This window comes from Colias eurytheme, chromosome 22, assembly GCF_061535395.1.
Source record: "Colias eurytheme isolate Ceu_HAF_F1 chromosome 22, ilColEury1 Martin Lab GWU primary, whole genome shotgun sequence".
Classification (NCBI taxonomy): Eukaryota; Metazoa; Arthropoda; class Insecta; order Lepidoptera; family Pieridae; genus Colias; species Colias eurytheme.
Window position 1 is genome coordinate 1,626,675 of NC_143001.1, and position 17,724 is coordinate 1,644,398.

At 35.6% G+C, this 17,724-nt stretch overlaps 2 non-coding genes across 2 annotated transcripts; both read left to right on the forward strand.

The window, feature by feature from the left end:
* Positions 1-10,191: 10,191 nt before the first annotated feature.
* On the forward strand, positions 10,192-10,272 carry TRNAF-AAA (transfer RNA phenylalanine (anticodon AAA)). The gene is given in 2 exon segments: positions 10,192-10,228; positions 10,238-10,272. It is a non-coding gene; the product is annotated as a tRNA-Phe (tRNA).
* A 3,911-nt stretch (positions 10,273-14,183) lies between these two features.
* Positions 14,184-14,264, forward strand: TRNAF-AAA (transfer RNA phenylalanine (anticodon AAA)). Its single transcript is given in 2 exon segments — positions 14,184-14,220; positions 14,230-14,264. It is a non-coding gene; the product is annotated as a tRNA-Phe (tRNA).
* The last annotated feature ends 3,460 nt before the right edge of the window (positions 14,265-17,724 follow it).

Consider the following 17,724-nt stretch of genomic DNA (forward strand, 5'->3'; position numbering starts at 1 on the left):
AATACTCTTAGCCGATATTAGTGTTGCCGCTCGATAGTCCACTATCGATAGTCTATCGATTAACTATCGATAGTTGGGGAAAAGCAATAGTATCGATAGCACTATCGATACTATCGATAGTGTCGATACTATCGATAGTATCGATAGTCCTATAAGCGTAAATACTATCGACACATAGCAATACCATCGATAGTATCGATACTATCGAAGCTCAATATCGAACGAACTATCGATAGTGTCGATACTATCGAAGCTCAATATCGAACGAACTATCGATAGTGTTGATAATATCGTCCCATCGATAGTGACCTTTTTCTCGATAGTATTGCTTTATCAATAATATTATAGTGGATGACAGAGAACTAGATGTTTGGTTATAATACTTTTCAAGTTATCTATTGGCGCTTTGTATTTATTACAACGATTAAACCAAATACTAGTCTTAACTTTTAAATTGAGTCATAATATGGGTCGGTGGCACTGACTGACCCATTATACCAAGAAATCGTGAACAATACTATTGCACAATTTACTACTATCGATAGCTCAAAACTATCGATAGTATCAGTACTATCGATAGTATCGATTGTAGTTGCAATATTCAGTAGCAATAGTATCGATACTATCGACAGTATCGATAGTATAGCAACTATTGGCAATCAATACTATCGATTTTATCGATACTATTGCAGTTCATCAATAGTATTCCATGATTAACGCTATCGATAGTATCGATAATATCGATAGTATCGATAATATCGATAGTGCTATCGATATTCTGACTTATTTTCAAGGTCAACTATCGATAGTCAAACTATCGATAGTTCGGCAACACTAGCCGATATTTTATGACCTAAATACGTTATTTCATTTTGCAAGAACGAACACTTACTCATGTTTAATTTTAAATTTTCTACTTCAAGTTTGACAAGTACCGCTTGCAAAATATCGCCTGACATAACGTCATTCGAGGGTAAGAGTAAATCGTCCAGAAATGCCAAAATTTCACGTTTATTAGTCAGTTCAATAAAGAAACGAATCTTCAATGACGGCCAAAGCTGACTTTGACAGATGGTAGGATCATCAAAAAAGAAAATAAAAATAACGTAAATTGATAATTATTTTATTAATTATTTCAAATTGTTTGTTGACAAACTTTTTTGTTATTGTATTTGTGTATTTATATGAATTATCATATTTACGTATACAGAATGTAATAAAATCCCCATAATACTTGTAATCAATTATTAGTGTGGGACGGCCTACAACGCGATGGACAGACGACCTGATCAAAGTGGCGGGGAGCCGCTGGATTCAGGCCGCTGGTGATCGGTCGTTTTGGAAATCTTTGGGGGAGGCCTATGTCCTGCAGTGGACGTCCTGAAAGGCTGGAATGAATGATGAATACTTGTAATAAGCCCATAAAACTGAACAACTTTTCACAAAGAACATATTTTGTCAAATTCCAATAAAACATTATTTACTTTCGCAAATGCATAATTGTCATTGTAAATTTATGATAAAAACTATTATAGGGAAAATCAAATACATTTTAGTGATTTTATTTTTCCATTTTTTTTTTGCATACCGTACGGCCGTGTGTGAGCGAGAGGGAATGATAAGCGCCGCCATTGAAGATTCGTTTCTTTAAAGAACTAACTAATACCATGTTTGTTTTTAACATTATTATTTTTAGTTCTACCTACAGATTCAACTATTTTATTTATCAACCGCATAAAAACGGATGGCGCGTTCGCTAAACCGAATGGAATACGAGTGTACTCGAAATGACCCTGGCCTGAGGTGTTATGAATGCAGTTTTGTGTGTATCTTCATTACTAACACGTAATTATTGATGATGGCCTTGAGCCATATCTAAACTCGTAAAATATTTGTGGCCCGCTAATTTCGAAACCTGATCGTCTATGTTTGGCAATGGAAATCTATCTTTTACGGTAATAGCATTTAAGGCACGGTTATCAACACATATCCTACTGTCACCGTTTTTCTTTTTGACTAAAATGAACGGAGATGCATAACTAGATTCAGACTCTTTGATAATCTCGGCATCTAATAAATCACTTTAGGCTGAACTACTGCTTGTTCGCTATGCGATAATCGATAAGGCTGGCGGTAAATAGGCTGATCACTAGTAAGCTTTATTATTAGCATTATAATTGGCAAATCTATGGCAAGCAAGGGTAAGTACCTGGCTATTTGGCTGTAGTGGAGACTCCAGGCAGCTTTCAGCCCTGGTTAGGACCTCTCCCGGCGGCCACACGATAACCTCGCAGCCCATGTTGATGACTTTGATGTACCCGTCTTCACCAGTGAGCAGGGTGGATGGAAGAGAGTAGGCCACTCCCTGCAGCTCATGATGCCGAGGCGGTGTAACCGCATCGTTGCCGACCTTATTTCCGAGAACCCGCACTTGAATGATGGAAGAGCCAGGTGGAAGTCTCTCTTCGTTGACTGTGACGACTTTAAAGCGATCATGGTCTTCGATTAACTCTTCTTCTTGAGTACGATTAAATTCGACAAGGCCTTTGTTAACTGTCAATGTCATACCTTCGCTGTTGATGACAGGCTGACCGATTAAAAGATTAACATCGGCCATTTTGATGCTAGACAAGTAGGCGTGGCATTTCATGGTTATACCGTCAATTTCTAATTGAAATTCGACTTCTCCACGACTCGTTGAGAGTCCACCGGAGAATCCTTTTAAAATGACACTCGTCGGTTTGACATCCAATGACAATGCGTTCGATACTTGATCGTTTAAAACGTTAACTTGACTGCCGGTATCAATGTATGCTTTCACGTGGATGCCATCGACTTTAACGACCTTTTTGTATATTTCATTATAAGGGCGTAGTACATTTACTTCTTTTATGTTGTCGGTTGAGATAGATCTTCTATTTTCCGTGTAAATTGTAGAACAACGTGAAGCAATGTGTCCCTTATTTCCACATTTATAACATGTACGTGTGTCAGGTAGGGAGCAATCACGCAGTAAATGACCAGTTTTCTTGCATCTCGGACACGGGTCTGTTTCGACATTGGGTGGCATTGACTTTTTATCCAGGTGAGATGGCCTACTCACCAAATTTTTATGAAACCTTGAGTCGATAGGTAAAGTACGGTAGTCGTCAAGTGCACATAAAAATCCTTCGTAAAGCTCTCCTGGCGTGTGGCATTGGAAGGCTCGAGCGTTAGGTTGTAGCGATAGTGGCAGACCACGAATGATACAGGAAACGCTGGCGCTATCGGATAACTTGCATCGGAAGCACATGGCGATTTTATCTTGATAGTATTTTGTCATCGTCTCTGTAGGTTGCTTCTTCCTTTGTAGTAATTCTTCAAGCATATTTCCATAATCGCGATATCGAGGAAATGCTCGCAATAGCATATCCTTCCATTGTTCCCACGTGTAATCGTAGTTCTCTAGACGATTATACCACTTCTTTGCTTGACCTCGCAGCTTATCTTGTAGGTAAAATGATTTAGTTGTATCGTCCCATCCATTTATTTCCCCAATTTGGTCAATTTTACGAATCCATGCTTGTACCGTGCATTCCTCACTATCAGGGTCAAATTCCGGGATTAAAGATGCAGCACGATGGACTTTTGACTTATTTGGAGCTTGGGGGTCATCTTCCAGGTTGCGTAAAGCCTTTACTACTTCTTTTTCCAGCAGATTCTTGAGCAGCTTCCGTGCAGGCGGTGAAGAAGTACCCTCATCTTCCTCCGACATTGATTCGTCAGGAGGTCGACAAACTTGTGGTCGATGTCGTTTCATCCCGCTTCTGATTTGTGAAGCAATGGAGAAAATAAAATTGCAGCGTAACGACACACTTATTTATTTTGAAAGTTTTAACAAGAATAATCCACGTTTAACAATGGCTAGCTAATATATAGGCTTATCCCCTCCGCGTGGCTGGCTGGTAGGCATGGCGGTGGCATGGCGGCTGGCAGGAGGGGATGTCAACATGGCGGCTTGGCTTGACGGGGGTGACAGGCGACGTCACGTCCGTTACCACAGAACACATATTACTGTCCGTTACAATATTAAAAATCAATAGCCAGGTCACAATGTACTAGCTAACGGTGCATTTACATCCTACATACTATGTCAAACTCTTTTAGTGTCAACAGGCGTAGAGAATTCTTTCGTTGTTCTTAGTACGTTTAGCTTGCTAAAGCTTAAGCTTTTGAAAGATCTTCAACAAAATGTCTTAGTAAACTAAATTGTTATAAAAGAGAAATTGTTAAATAAGCTAAACATAAGCTTTAACATAACCAACCAAATAAATATAAATTCCATCTACGCTAGGACTGCTTTTCTATTGGTACGGGAGCTATTAACGTTTTAAAAAAAGTCATTTTAGTAAAGTTGGGTTTTTGATATACTGTTTCTCTTGCTATTTCGGTTAGAGTCCGGTCTGTCTGGCTGGCGGTAGTGGTTGCGTTTATTAGTGCGCGTCTTATCTGCACAGGAAAATATCCGTAATTTAAAGTTATTTATTAAGGCGTAATTTTTAATCTTTTGCCTTTAGATAGATCCATCAGACATAGTTTTTTTATTGCAAGACGTTTTTTTCGTTGTTAAATAGGTGCCAGACGCAATTTTTTATTTGCCGGACTCTAACCGAAATAGGAAGAGAAACACTATATCAAAGAACCAACTATACTAAAATTCTCTCTTGTCAACGTTGGTAGCTCCTATACGATATTGTTGAAATAATATTGTTCTATACCCAATAGACCAAAAGGAACAAAAGCGCATTTCAAGTAAATTTTAAATCCAAAAAAGACCGGCTCGTGAAGGATTTGAACCTCCGACCTCCTCAAAGTCCTCTGTTTAAATGGATGCTCTCACCGCTGAGCTAACGAGCCATATTTGTATCGCGTGAATAATGCATATGTTCTTACAAACGACGTCATATTATAACAGGCGATAACCAAAGATATAATTTTGATAATTATTGATAAAATACATAAAACATAGAACCAATTATTCTGTATAAGCTTTCCAAATGTACAGAAATCCTTACAGACTACGGTCGTCAAATACCTACCATAAATGCATAACTATCCCCTCTTCACGTCTGCGGATGTATCGGGAGATAATATCTGCCGACGCATCTGGGACAAACGACGTCATATAATAGGCGATAACCAAAGATATAATTTGGATAATAATTGATAAAATTAATTAAACATAGAACCAATTATTCTGTATAAGTTTTCGGAGCGTACAAGTAAACTTAGGTTTAACATAGATATAAAGGTATAATATATTGTATAAAAAGTATTGTACTTTTCTTCCCAAAATTACACTGAAAATAACATTTATATTGATAATTAACTTTTAAAACATATCTTTTTATGCTACGTTTGTTGCGCTCTTCTGCTCGTGCCATACTCCAGCTACTAGTATCTCTGCTTTTTTCAGTTAACATAACATGATTCCATATCTAATAGAGACAATAATTGTGCATTTCAAGTGAATTTTATACCCAAAAAAGACCGGCTCGTGAAGGACTTGAACCTCCGACCTCCTCTTAAGACTTTTGATTGGATGGATGCTCTCACCGCTGAGCTAACGAGCCATATTTGTATCGCGTGAATAATGCATATGTTTTTACAAATAACGTCATACAAAAGCCAAACATAATACTTTGATAATAATAAATGATAATCCTCGTGGACAGGTACTAGTCATTTGTAAGAAACAGGATACTCTGTTGGTCAAAGTTCGACCTAATTCCACAATTTTCAACTGCGACCAATGTATATAGTAATACTAGAATAACCACGTCATAATATAAATTTTATTGTAAACAACACATAGATATCAAACGTCATTACGGCAATTGAGCACTTTGAGATCCGTACGCATAGATGACTCACTGCTAATTTGTACACTGTTTTAGTGGCAGCTGATTGAAGAAGCTTTCTCTTTTCTATCTTGCACGATAGACTAACATGCAGCATAATTGTTTAGATTGGTTGCTGTCATGCAAAAGCTTAAAGAGTTTCATGCACTATAATCAGGCATTCATTCACATTCATTCATAATATGCATGTTTTGATATTTTTAGACGCTCATGCAGCATGCCAATTCACGTAAGTACGCATTTTTCTACACTGGGATTAATATTGCTTTAAGACATCAATCATCATGGTATCTCTTCGGGGTAATCTAACTAGAATATCGATGAGAACAGTGATGTTGTCAAACTACAAGCTTTAGAAAGAACTTCCACAAAATATATTGGCTTATAAAATTAATTTGTTAAAAAAAGTGAAATAAAACGGACTTTGATGGGTGCTAAACACAAATGTTGAAACTGTTATGACGATTCAAAAGTGCTTCTAGAAGAAGTCTAATTGAATAAATAAATGTTTGACTGAGTTTCAGTTTCATGCGGCTTCTTTATTGATAGTTAAAAAACTAAAAGTTTTTGTGTATCATACTTTTTTAGCTGGAAATCACATTAATATTGCAAATAACAGCTTTTAAAAAATCTCTTTATATAAGATGCGTTCGTTTCGCTCTTCTTCTGTCTCTCATGTCATACTCCAGCTACTCTTCTGCCTGCTTTTTTCAGTTTACATTACATGATTCGATATCTAATAGCGACAATTATTGCGCATTTCAAGTAAATTTTTTGTCTAAAAAAGATCGGCTCGTGAAGGACTTGAACCTCCGACCTCCTCTTAAGACATTTGATTAGATGGATGCTCTCACCGCTGAGCTAACGAGCCATATTTGTATCGCGTGAATAATGCATATGTTTTTACAAATTACGTCATACAATACGCGATAGCCAAAGATATAATTTTGATAATTATTGATAAAATACATAAAACATAGAACCAATTATTCTGTATAAGCTTTCCAAATGTACAGAAATCCTTACAGACTACGGTCGTCAAATATACCTACCATAAATGCATAACTATCCCCTCTTCACGTCTGCGGATGTATCGGGAGATAATATCTGCCCACGCATCTGGGAAAGGTATAGGAGGTTTAGGAGGAGGTCGGAAGTTCAAGTCATTCACAAGCCGACTTTTTTCACCCCAATAATAATTTCACATAATCTATGTCAGTACCTTATAATGTACTGTTATTCGAGGATTTCATTTAAATTAGGATTAACATAGATAATATTATAAGGGATATTATAAGGCTCGGCGCAGATATTCCTAGCAAAGCGCAGCGCAGCGCATTTTTAATTGTCAAACTATTATCGGCATTGTTCTCATTCGAACAAATTCAAACTCAAAAATCATTAGTGCGCATCTTATCTGCACAGGAAAATATCCGTAATTTAAAGTCATTTATTAAGGCGTAATTTTTAATCTTTTGCCTTTAGATAGATCCATCAGACATAGTTTTTTTATTGCAAGACGTTTTTTTCGTTGTTAAATAGGTGCCAGACGCAATTTTTTATTTGCCGGACTCTAACCGAAATAGGAAGAGAAACACTATATCAAAGAACCAACTAACTATACTAAAATTCTCTCTTGTCAACGTTGGTAGCTCCTATACGATATTGTTGAAATAAGATTGTTCTATACCCAATAGACCAAAAGGAACAAAAGCGCATTTCAAGTAAATTTTAGATCCAAAAAAGACCGGCTCGTGAAGGACTTGAACCTCCGACCTCCTCTTAAGACTTTTGATTAGATGGATGCTCTCACCGCTGAGCTAACGAGCCATATTTGTATCGCGTGAATAATGCATATGTTTTTACAAATTACGTCATACAAAAGCCAAAGATAATACTTTGATAATAATAAATGATAATCCTCGTGGACAGGTACTAGTCATTTGTAAGAAACAGGATACTCTGTTGGTCAAAGTTCGACCTTATTCCACAATTTTCAACTGCGACCAATGTATATAGTAATACTAGAACAACCACATCATATAAATGGTAGACAACACATAGATATCAAACGTCATTACGGCAATTGGGCACTTTGAGATCCGTACGCATAGATGACTCACTGCTAATTTGTACACTGTTTTAGTGGCAGCTGATTGAAGAAGCTTTCTCTTTTCTATCTTGCACGATAGACTAACATGCAGCATAATTGTTTAGATTGGTTGCTGTCATGCAAAAGCTTAAAGAGTTTCATGCACTATAATCAGGCATTCATTCACATTCATTCATAATATGCATGTTTTGATATTTTTAGACGCTCATGCAGCATGCCAATTCACGTAAACGCATTTTTCTACACTGGGATTAATATTGCTTTAAGACATCAATCATCATGGCTTCCATAAGCCATGATGATTAGTTCTCATCGATATTCTAGTTAGATTACCCCGAAGAGATACCATTATCTCTTCGGGATAATCTAACTAGAATATCGAAGAGAACAGTGATGTTGTCAAACTACAAGCTATAGAAAGAACTTCCACAAAATATATTGGCTTATAAAATTAATTTGTTAAAAAAAAGTGAAATAAAACGGACTTTGATGGGTGCTAAATGTTAAAACTGTTATGACGATTCAAAAGTGCTTCTAGAAGAAGTCTTATTGAATAAATAAATGTTTGACTGAGTTTCAGCTTCATGCGGCTTCTTTATTGATAGTTAAAAAACTAAAGGTTTTTGTGTATCATACTTTTTTAGCTGGAAATCGCAATAATATTGCAAATAACAGCTTTAAAAAAATCTCTTTATATGTATAAGATGCGTTCGTTTCGCTCTTCTTCTGTCTCTCATGTCATACTCCAGCTACTCTTCTGCCTGCTTTTTTCAGTTTACATTACATGATTCGATATCTAATAGCGACAATTATTGCGCATTTCAAGTAAATTTTTTGTCTAAAAAAGGTCGGCTCGTGAAGGACTTGAAACTCCGACCTCCTCTTAAGACATTTGATTAGATGGATGCTCTCACCGCTGAGCTAACGAGCCATATTTGTATCGCGTGAATAATGCAAATGTTTTTACAAATTACGTCATACAATACGCGATAGCCAAAGATATAATTTTGATAATTATTGATAAAATACATAAAACATAGAACCAATTATTCTGTATTAGATTTCCAAATGTACAGAAATCCTTACAGACTACGGTCGTCAAATATACCTACCATAAATGCATAACTATCCCCTCTTCACGTCTGCGGATGTATCGGGAGATAATATCTGCCGACGCATCTGGGAAAGGTATAGGAGGTTTAGGAGGACGGAAGTTCAAGTCATTCACAAGCCGACTTTTTTCACCCCAATAAAAATTTCACATAATCTATGTCAGTACCTTATAATGTACTGTTATTCGAGGATTTCATTTAAATTAGGTTTAACATAGATAATATTATAAGGGATATTATAAGGCTCGGCGCAGATATACCTAGCAAAGCGCAGCGCAGCGCATTTTTAATTGTCAAACTATTATCGGCATTGTTCTCATTGGAATAAATTCAAACTCAAATAAAAACAATATATTTCCGAGAGCATCGAAGCGTCACACACGAAAAGTGGCGCGATGCGATTTTTTAAATTTTATTTCAATGACATTGTCGATAATAATAGTTTGACAATAAAAAATGCGCTGCGCTTCGTCAGGCCTAAGAAAAGTACCTATTGTACTTTTCTTCTCGAAATACCCCAGAGACAAGTGAATTAAACCTTTAAATCTAAATTTACTTTTTATAACATTTAATTTACTAAGATAATATTTTGCGGAAGTTCTTCCAGAAGCTTGTAGGTTGAAGACACTCTCTGTTTTCATATAGTAATAATAATCCCACCAAAACATTTCCATGCAAAATGTTGTCACGACTTTCTTGTACCTAATCTGGAAAAGTTCTCAGAACGAACGTAGAGCCAAGCATCCTCTGCACATTTTAACTCTACAAGCCCTTACTTAACAAACTGTATACTTTTTAATATGTGGCATTGCCGTTTTGCAAACTACACATGGCGTATGGCGTCACAATCTACTGGCTAAGATATAGGGGGGATTCCATGACGTCGTAAAGCAGTATTAATTCTAGTGTGGAAAAATGACATCTTTATAGATCGTCTAGCGCCATCACATTCCCACACTAATTGATCTATTCACAGAATTTCATTATCGAAATTGTATCTTTGGCTATCGCGTATTGTTTAACATAATTTGTGAAAACATATGCATTATTCACACATTATAAATATGGCTCGTTAGCTCAGTGGTGAGAGCATCCATCTAAAACGTCGTGTTAGAGGAGGTCGGAGGTTCAAGTCCTCCACGAGCCGGTCTTTTTTGGATATAAAATTTACCTGAGATGCGCAATTGCCGCTATTAGATATTAAAAATTAATAGCCAGGTCACAATGTACTAGCTAACGGTGCATTTACATCCTACATACTATGTCAAATTCTTTTAGTGTCAACAGGCGTAGAGAATTCTTTCGTTGTTCTTAGTACGTTTAAACTTAAAGATCATGAAAGAATGCTCTTGCTCTAGCTCTATGTACGTTCGATCTTAATGCTCCGTAAGATATAATACCTACAGGAGTGATACCATGACATCGTTAAGACAGTATTAATTCCAGTTTGGAAAAATAACAGCTATACATATAAATCGCCTAGGGTCATTACATTTCCACACTAATTTATCTATTCCCAGAATTTCATTATCAAAACTGTATATTATTTGGCGTATTATATGACGTCATTTTTAAAAACATATTATATGAACATTATTCACGCAATACAAATATGGCTCGTTAGCTCAGCGGTGAGAGCATCCATCTAATCAAAAGTCTTAAGAGGAGGTCGGAGGTTCAAGTCCTTCACGAGCCGATCTTTTTTGGATATTAAATTTACTTGAAATGCGCAATTGCCGCTATTAGATATCAAAACTCTTATTGGAACAATAGAAAAGCAGTCCTAACGTTGAATGATTAAAATTTATTTGGTAGGTAAAAGGCGTTCATTAAAAAATGCCAATAGATCTTTCAAAAGCTTTATTAACAACTAAGATTAACAAAATGTCTTAGTAAACTAAATTGTTATAAAAGAGAAATTGTTAAATAAGCTAAACATAAGCTTTAACATAACCAACCAAATAAATATAAATTCCATCTACGCTAGGACTGCTTTTCTATTGGTACGGGAGCTATCAACGTTTTAAAAAAAGTCATTTTAGTATAGTTGGGTTTTTTATATACTGTTTCTCTTGCTATTTCGGTTGCTATTTCGGTCTGTCTGGCTGGCGGTAGTGGTTGCGTTTATTAGTGCGCATCTTATCTGCACAGGAAAATATCCGTAATTTAAAGTCATTTATTAAGGCGTAATTTTTAATCTTTTGCCTTTAGATAGATCCATCAGACATAGTTTTTTTATTGCAAGACGTTTTTTTCGTTGTTAAATAGGTGCCAGACGCAATTTTTTATTTGCCGGACTCTAACCGAAATAGGAAGAGAAACACTATATCAAAGAACCAACTATACTAAAATTCTCTCTTGTCAACGTTGGTAGCTCCTATACGATATTGTTGAAATAAGATTGTTCTATACCCAATAGACCAAAAGGAAGAAAAGCGCATTTCAAGTAAATTTTAGATCCAAAAAAGACCGGCTCGTGAAGGATTTGAACCTCCGACCTCCTCAAAGTCCTCTGTTTAAATGGATGCTCTCACCGCTGAGCTAACGAGCCATTTTTGTATCGCGTGAATAATGCATATGTTTTTACAAATTACGTCATACAAAAGCCAAAGATAATACTTTGATAATAATAAATGATAATCCTCGTGGACAGGTACTAGTCATTTGTAAGAAACAGGATACTCTGTTGGTCAAAGTTCGACCTAATTCCACAATTTTCAACTGCGTTACACTGCATTAATTATTGAAGTGAATCGGATGCGACCAAGCAACCAATGTATATAGTAAAATACTAGAACAACCACATCATATAAATGGTAAACAACACATAGATATCAAACGTCATTACGGCAATTGAGCACTTTGAGATCCGTACGTATAGATGACTCACTGCTAATTTGTACACTGTTTTAGTGGCAGCTGATTGAAGAAGCTTTCTCTTTTCTATCTTGCACGATAGACTAACATGCAGCATAATTGTTTAGATTGGTTGCTGTCATGCAAAAGCTTAAAGAGTTTCATGCACTATAATCAGGCATTCATTCACATTCATTCATAATATGCATGTTTTGATATTTTTAGACGCTCATGCAGCATGCCAATTCACGTAAACGCATTTTTCTACACTGGGATTAATATTGCTTTAAGACATCAATCATCATGGCTTCCATAAGCCATGATGATTAGTTCTCATCGATATTCTAGTTAGATTACCCCGAAGAGATACCATTATCTCTTCGGGATAATCTAACTAGAATATCGAAGAGAACAGTGATGTTGTCAAACTACAAGCTATAGAAAGAACTTCCACAAAATATATTGGCTTATAAAATTAATTTGTTAAAAAAAAGTGAAATAAAACGGACTTTGATGGGTGCTAAATGTTAAAACTGTTATGACGATTCAAAAGTGCTTCTAGAAGAAGTCTTATTGAATAAATAAATGTTTGACTGAGTTTCAGCTTCATGCGGCTTCTTTATTGATAGTTAAAAAACTAAAGGTTTTTGTGTATCATACTTTTTTAGCTGGAAATCGCAATAATATTGCAAATAACAGCTTTAAAAAAATCTCTTTATATGTATAAGATGCGTTCGTTTCGCTCTTCTTCTGTCTCTCATGTCATACTCCAGCTACTCTTCTGCCTGCTTTTTTCAGTTTACATTACATGATTCGATATCTAATAGCGACAATTATTGCGCATTTCAAGTAAATTTTTTGTCTAAAAAAGGTCGGCTCGTGAAGGACTTGAAACTCCGACCTCCTCTTAAGACATTTGATTAGATGGATGCTCTCACCGCTGAGCTAACGAGCCATATTTGTATCGCGTGAATAATGCAAATGTTTTTACAAATTACGTCATACAATACGCGATAGCCAAAGATATAATTTTGATAATTATTGATAAAATACATAAAACATAGAACCAATTATTCTGTATTAGATTTCCAAATGTACAGAAATCCTTACAGACTACGGTCGTCAAATATACCTACCATAAATGCATAACTATCCCCTCTTCACGTCTGCGGATGTATCGGGAGATAATATCTGCCGACGCATCTGGGAAAGGTATAGGAGGTTTAGGAGGACGGAAGTTCAAGTCATTCACAAGCCGACTTTTTTCACCCCAATAAAAATTTCACATAATCTATGTCAGTACCTTATAATGTACTGTTATTCGAGGATTTCATTTAAATTAGGTTTAACATAGATAATATTATAAGGGATATTATAAGGCTCGGCGCAGATATACCTAGCAAAGCGCAGCGCAGCGCATTTTTAATTGTCAAACTATTATCGGCATTGTTCTCATTGGAATAAATTCAAACTCAAATAAAAACAATATATTTCCGAGAGCATCGAAGCGTCACACACGAAAAGTGGCGCGATGCGATTTTTTAAATTTTATTTCAATGACATTGTCGATAATAATAGTTTGACAATAAAAAATGCGCTGCGCTTCGTCAGGCCTAAGAAAAGTACCTATTGTACTTTTCTTCTCGAAATACCCCAGAGACAAGTGAATTAAACCTTTAAATCTAAATTTACTTTTTATAACATTTAATTTACTAAGATAATATTTTGCGGAAGTTCTTCCAGAAGCTTGTAGGTTGAAGACACTCTCTGTTTTCATATAGTAATAATAATCCCACCAAAACATTTCCATGCAAAATGTTGTCACGACTTTCTTGTACCTAATCTGGAAAAGTTCTCAGAACGAACGTAGAGCCAAGCATCCTCTGCACATTTTAACTCTACAAGCCCTTACTTAACAAACTGTATACTTTTTAATATGTGGCATTGCCGTTTTGCAAACTACACATGGCGTATGGCGTCACAATCTACTGGCTAAGATATAGGGGGGATTCCATGACGTCGTAAAGCAGTATTAATTCTAGTGTGGAAAAATGACATCTTTATAGATCGTCTAGCGCCATCACATTCCCACACTAATTGATCTATTCACAGAATTTCATTATCGAAATTGTATCTTTGGCTATCGCGTATTGTTTAACATAATTTGTGAAAACATATGCATTATTCACACATTATAAATATGGCTCGTTAGCTCAGTGGTGAGAGCATCCATCTAAAACGTCGTGTTAGAGGAGGTCGGAGGTTCAAGTCCTCCACGAGCCGGTCTTTTTTGGATATAAAATTTACCTGAGATGCGCAATTGCCGCTATTAGATATTAAAAATTAATAGCCAGGTCACAATGTACTAGCTAACGGTGCATTTACATCCTACATACTATGTCAAATTCTTTTAGTGTCAACAGGCGTAGAGAATTCTTTCGTTGTTCTTAGTACGTTTAAACTTAAAGATCATGAAAGAATGCTCTTGCTCTAGCTCTATGTACGTTCGATCTTAATGCTCCGTAAGATATAATACCTACAGGAGTGATACCATGACATCGTTAAGACAGTATTAATTCCAGTTTGGAAAAATAACAGCTATACATATAAATCGCCTAGGGTCATTACATTTCCACACTAATTTATCTATTCCCAGAATTTCATTATCAAAACTGTATATTATTTGGCGTATTATATGACGTCATTTTTAAAAACATATTATATGAACATTATTCACGCAATACAAATATGGCTCGTTAGCTCAGCGGTGAGAGCATCCATCTAATCAAAAGTCTTAAGAGGAGGTCGGAGGTTCAAGTCCTTCACGAGCCGATCTTTTTTGGATATTAAATTTACTTGAAATGCGCAATTGCCGCTATTAGATATCAAAACTCTTATTGGAACAATAGAAAAGCAGTCCTAACGTTGAATGATTAAAATTTATTTGGTAGGTAAAAGGCGTTCATTAAAAAATGCCAATAGATCTTTCAAAAGCTTTATTAACAACTAAGATTAACAAAATGTCTTAGTAAACTAAATTGTTATAAAAGAGAAATTGTTAAATAAGCTAAACATAAGCTTTAACATAACCAACCAAATAAATATAAATTCCATCTACGCTAGGACTGCTTTTCTATTGGTACGGGAGCTATCAACGTTTTAAAAAAAGTCATTTTAGTATAGTTGGGTTTTTTATATACTGTTTCTCTTGCTATTTCGGTTGCTATTTCGGTCTGTCTGGCTGGCGGTAGTGGTTGCGTTTATTAGTGCGCATCTTATCTGCACAGGAAAATATCCGTAATTTAAAGTCATTTATTAAGGCGTAATTTTTAATCTTTTGCCTTTAGATAGATCCATCAGACATAGTTTTTTTATTGCAAGACGTTTTTTTCGTTGTTAAATAGGTGCCAGACGCAATTTTTTATTTGCCGGACTCTAACCGAAATAGGAAGAGAAACACTATATCAAAGAACCAACTATACTAAAATTCTCTCTTGTCAACGTTGGTAGCTCCTATACGATATTGTTGAAATAAGATTGTTCTATACCCAATAGACCAAAAGGAAGAAAAGCGCATTTCAAGTAAATTTTAGATCCAAAAAAGACCGGCTCGTGAAGGATTTGAACCTCCGACCTCCTCAAAGTCCTCTGTTTAAATGGATGCTCTCACCGCTGAGCTAACGAGCCATTTTTGTATCGCGTGAATAATGCATATGTTTTTACAAATTACGTCATACAAAAGCCAAAGATAATACTTTGATAATAATAAATGATAATCCTCGTGGACAGGTACTAGTCATTTGTAAGAAACAGGATACTCTGTTGGTCAAAGTTCGACCTAATTCCACAATTTTCAACTGCGTTACACTGCATTAATTATTGAAGTGAATCGGATGCGACCAAGCAACCAATGTATATAGTAAAATACTAGAACAACCACATCATATAAATGGTAAACAACACATAGATATCAAACGTCATTACGGCAATTGAGCACTTTGAGATCCGTACGTATAGATGACTCACTGCTAATTTGTACACTGTTTTAGTGGCAGCTGATTGAAGAAGCTTTCTCTTTTCTATCTTGCACGATAGACTAACATGCAGCATAATTGTTTAGATTGGTTGCTGTCATGCAAAAGCTTAGCAATTTCATGCACTATAATCAGGCATTCATTCACATTCATTCATAATATGCATGTTTTGATATTTTTAGACGCTCATGCAGCATGACAATTCACGTAAACGCATTTTTCTACACTGGGATTAATATTGCTTTATGACATCAATCATCATGGCGTATGGTATCTCTTCGGGGTAATCTAACTAGAATATCGATGAGAACAGTGATGTTGTCAAACTACAAGCTTTAAAAAGAACTTCCACAAAATATATTGGCTTATAAAATTAATTTGTTAAAAAAAGTGAAATAAAACGGACTTTGATGGGTGCTAAATGTTAAAACTGTTATGACGATTCAAAAGTGCTTCTAGAAGAAGTCTAATTGAATAAATAAATGTTTGACTGAGTTTCAGTTTCATGCGGCTTCTTTATTGATAGTTAAAAAACTAAAGGTTTTTGTGTATCATACTTTTTTAGCTGGAAATCACAATAATATTGCAAATAACAGCTTTTAAAAAATCTCTTTATATGTATAAGATGCGTTCGTTTCGCTCTTCTTCTGTCTCTCATGTCATACTCCAGCTACTCTTCTGCCTGCTTTTTTCAGTTTACATTACATGATTCGATATCTAATAGCGACAATTATTGCGCATTTCAAGTAAATTTTTTGTCTAAAAAAGGTCGGCTCGTGAAGGACTTGAACCTCCGACCTCCTCTTAAGACATTTGATTAGATGGATGCTCTCACCGCTGAGCTAACGAGCCATATTTGTATCGCGTGAATAATGCAAATGTTTTTACAAATTACGTCATACAATACGCGATAGCCAAAGATATAATTTTGATAATTATTGATAAAATACATAAAACATAGAACCAATTATTCTGTATAAGCTTTCCAAATGTACAGAAATCCTTACAGACTACGGTCGTCAAATACCTACCATAAATGCATAACTATCCCCTCTTCACGTCTGCGGATGTATCGGGAGATAATATCTGCCGACGCATCTGGGAAAGGTATAGGAGGTTTAGGAGGAGGTCGGAAGTTCAAGTCATTCACAAGCCGACTTTTTTCATCCCAATAATAATTTCACATAATCTATGTCAGTACCTTATAATGTACTGTTATTCGAGGATTTCATTTAAATTAGGTTTAACATAGATAATATTATAAGGGATATTATAAGGCTCGACATAGATATACCTAGCAAAGCGCAGCGCAGCGCATTTTTAATTGTCAAACTATTATCGGCATTGTTCTCATTCGAATAAATTCAAACTCAAATAAAAACAATATATTTCCGAGAGCATCACTAACGAAAAGTGGCGCGATGCGATTTTTTAAATTTTATTTCAATGACATTGTCGATAATAATAGGTTGACAATAAAAAATGCGCTGCGCTTCGTCAGGCCTAAGAAAAGTAGGTATTGTACTTTTCTTCCCGAAATACCCCAGAGACAATTGAATTAAACCTTTAAATCTAAATTAACTTTTTATAACATTTAATTTACTAAGATAATATTTTGCGGAAGTTCTTCCAGAAGCTTGTAGGTTGAAGACACTCTCTGTTTTCATATAGTAATAATAATCCCACCAAAACATTTTCATGCAAAATGT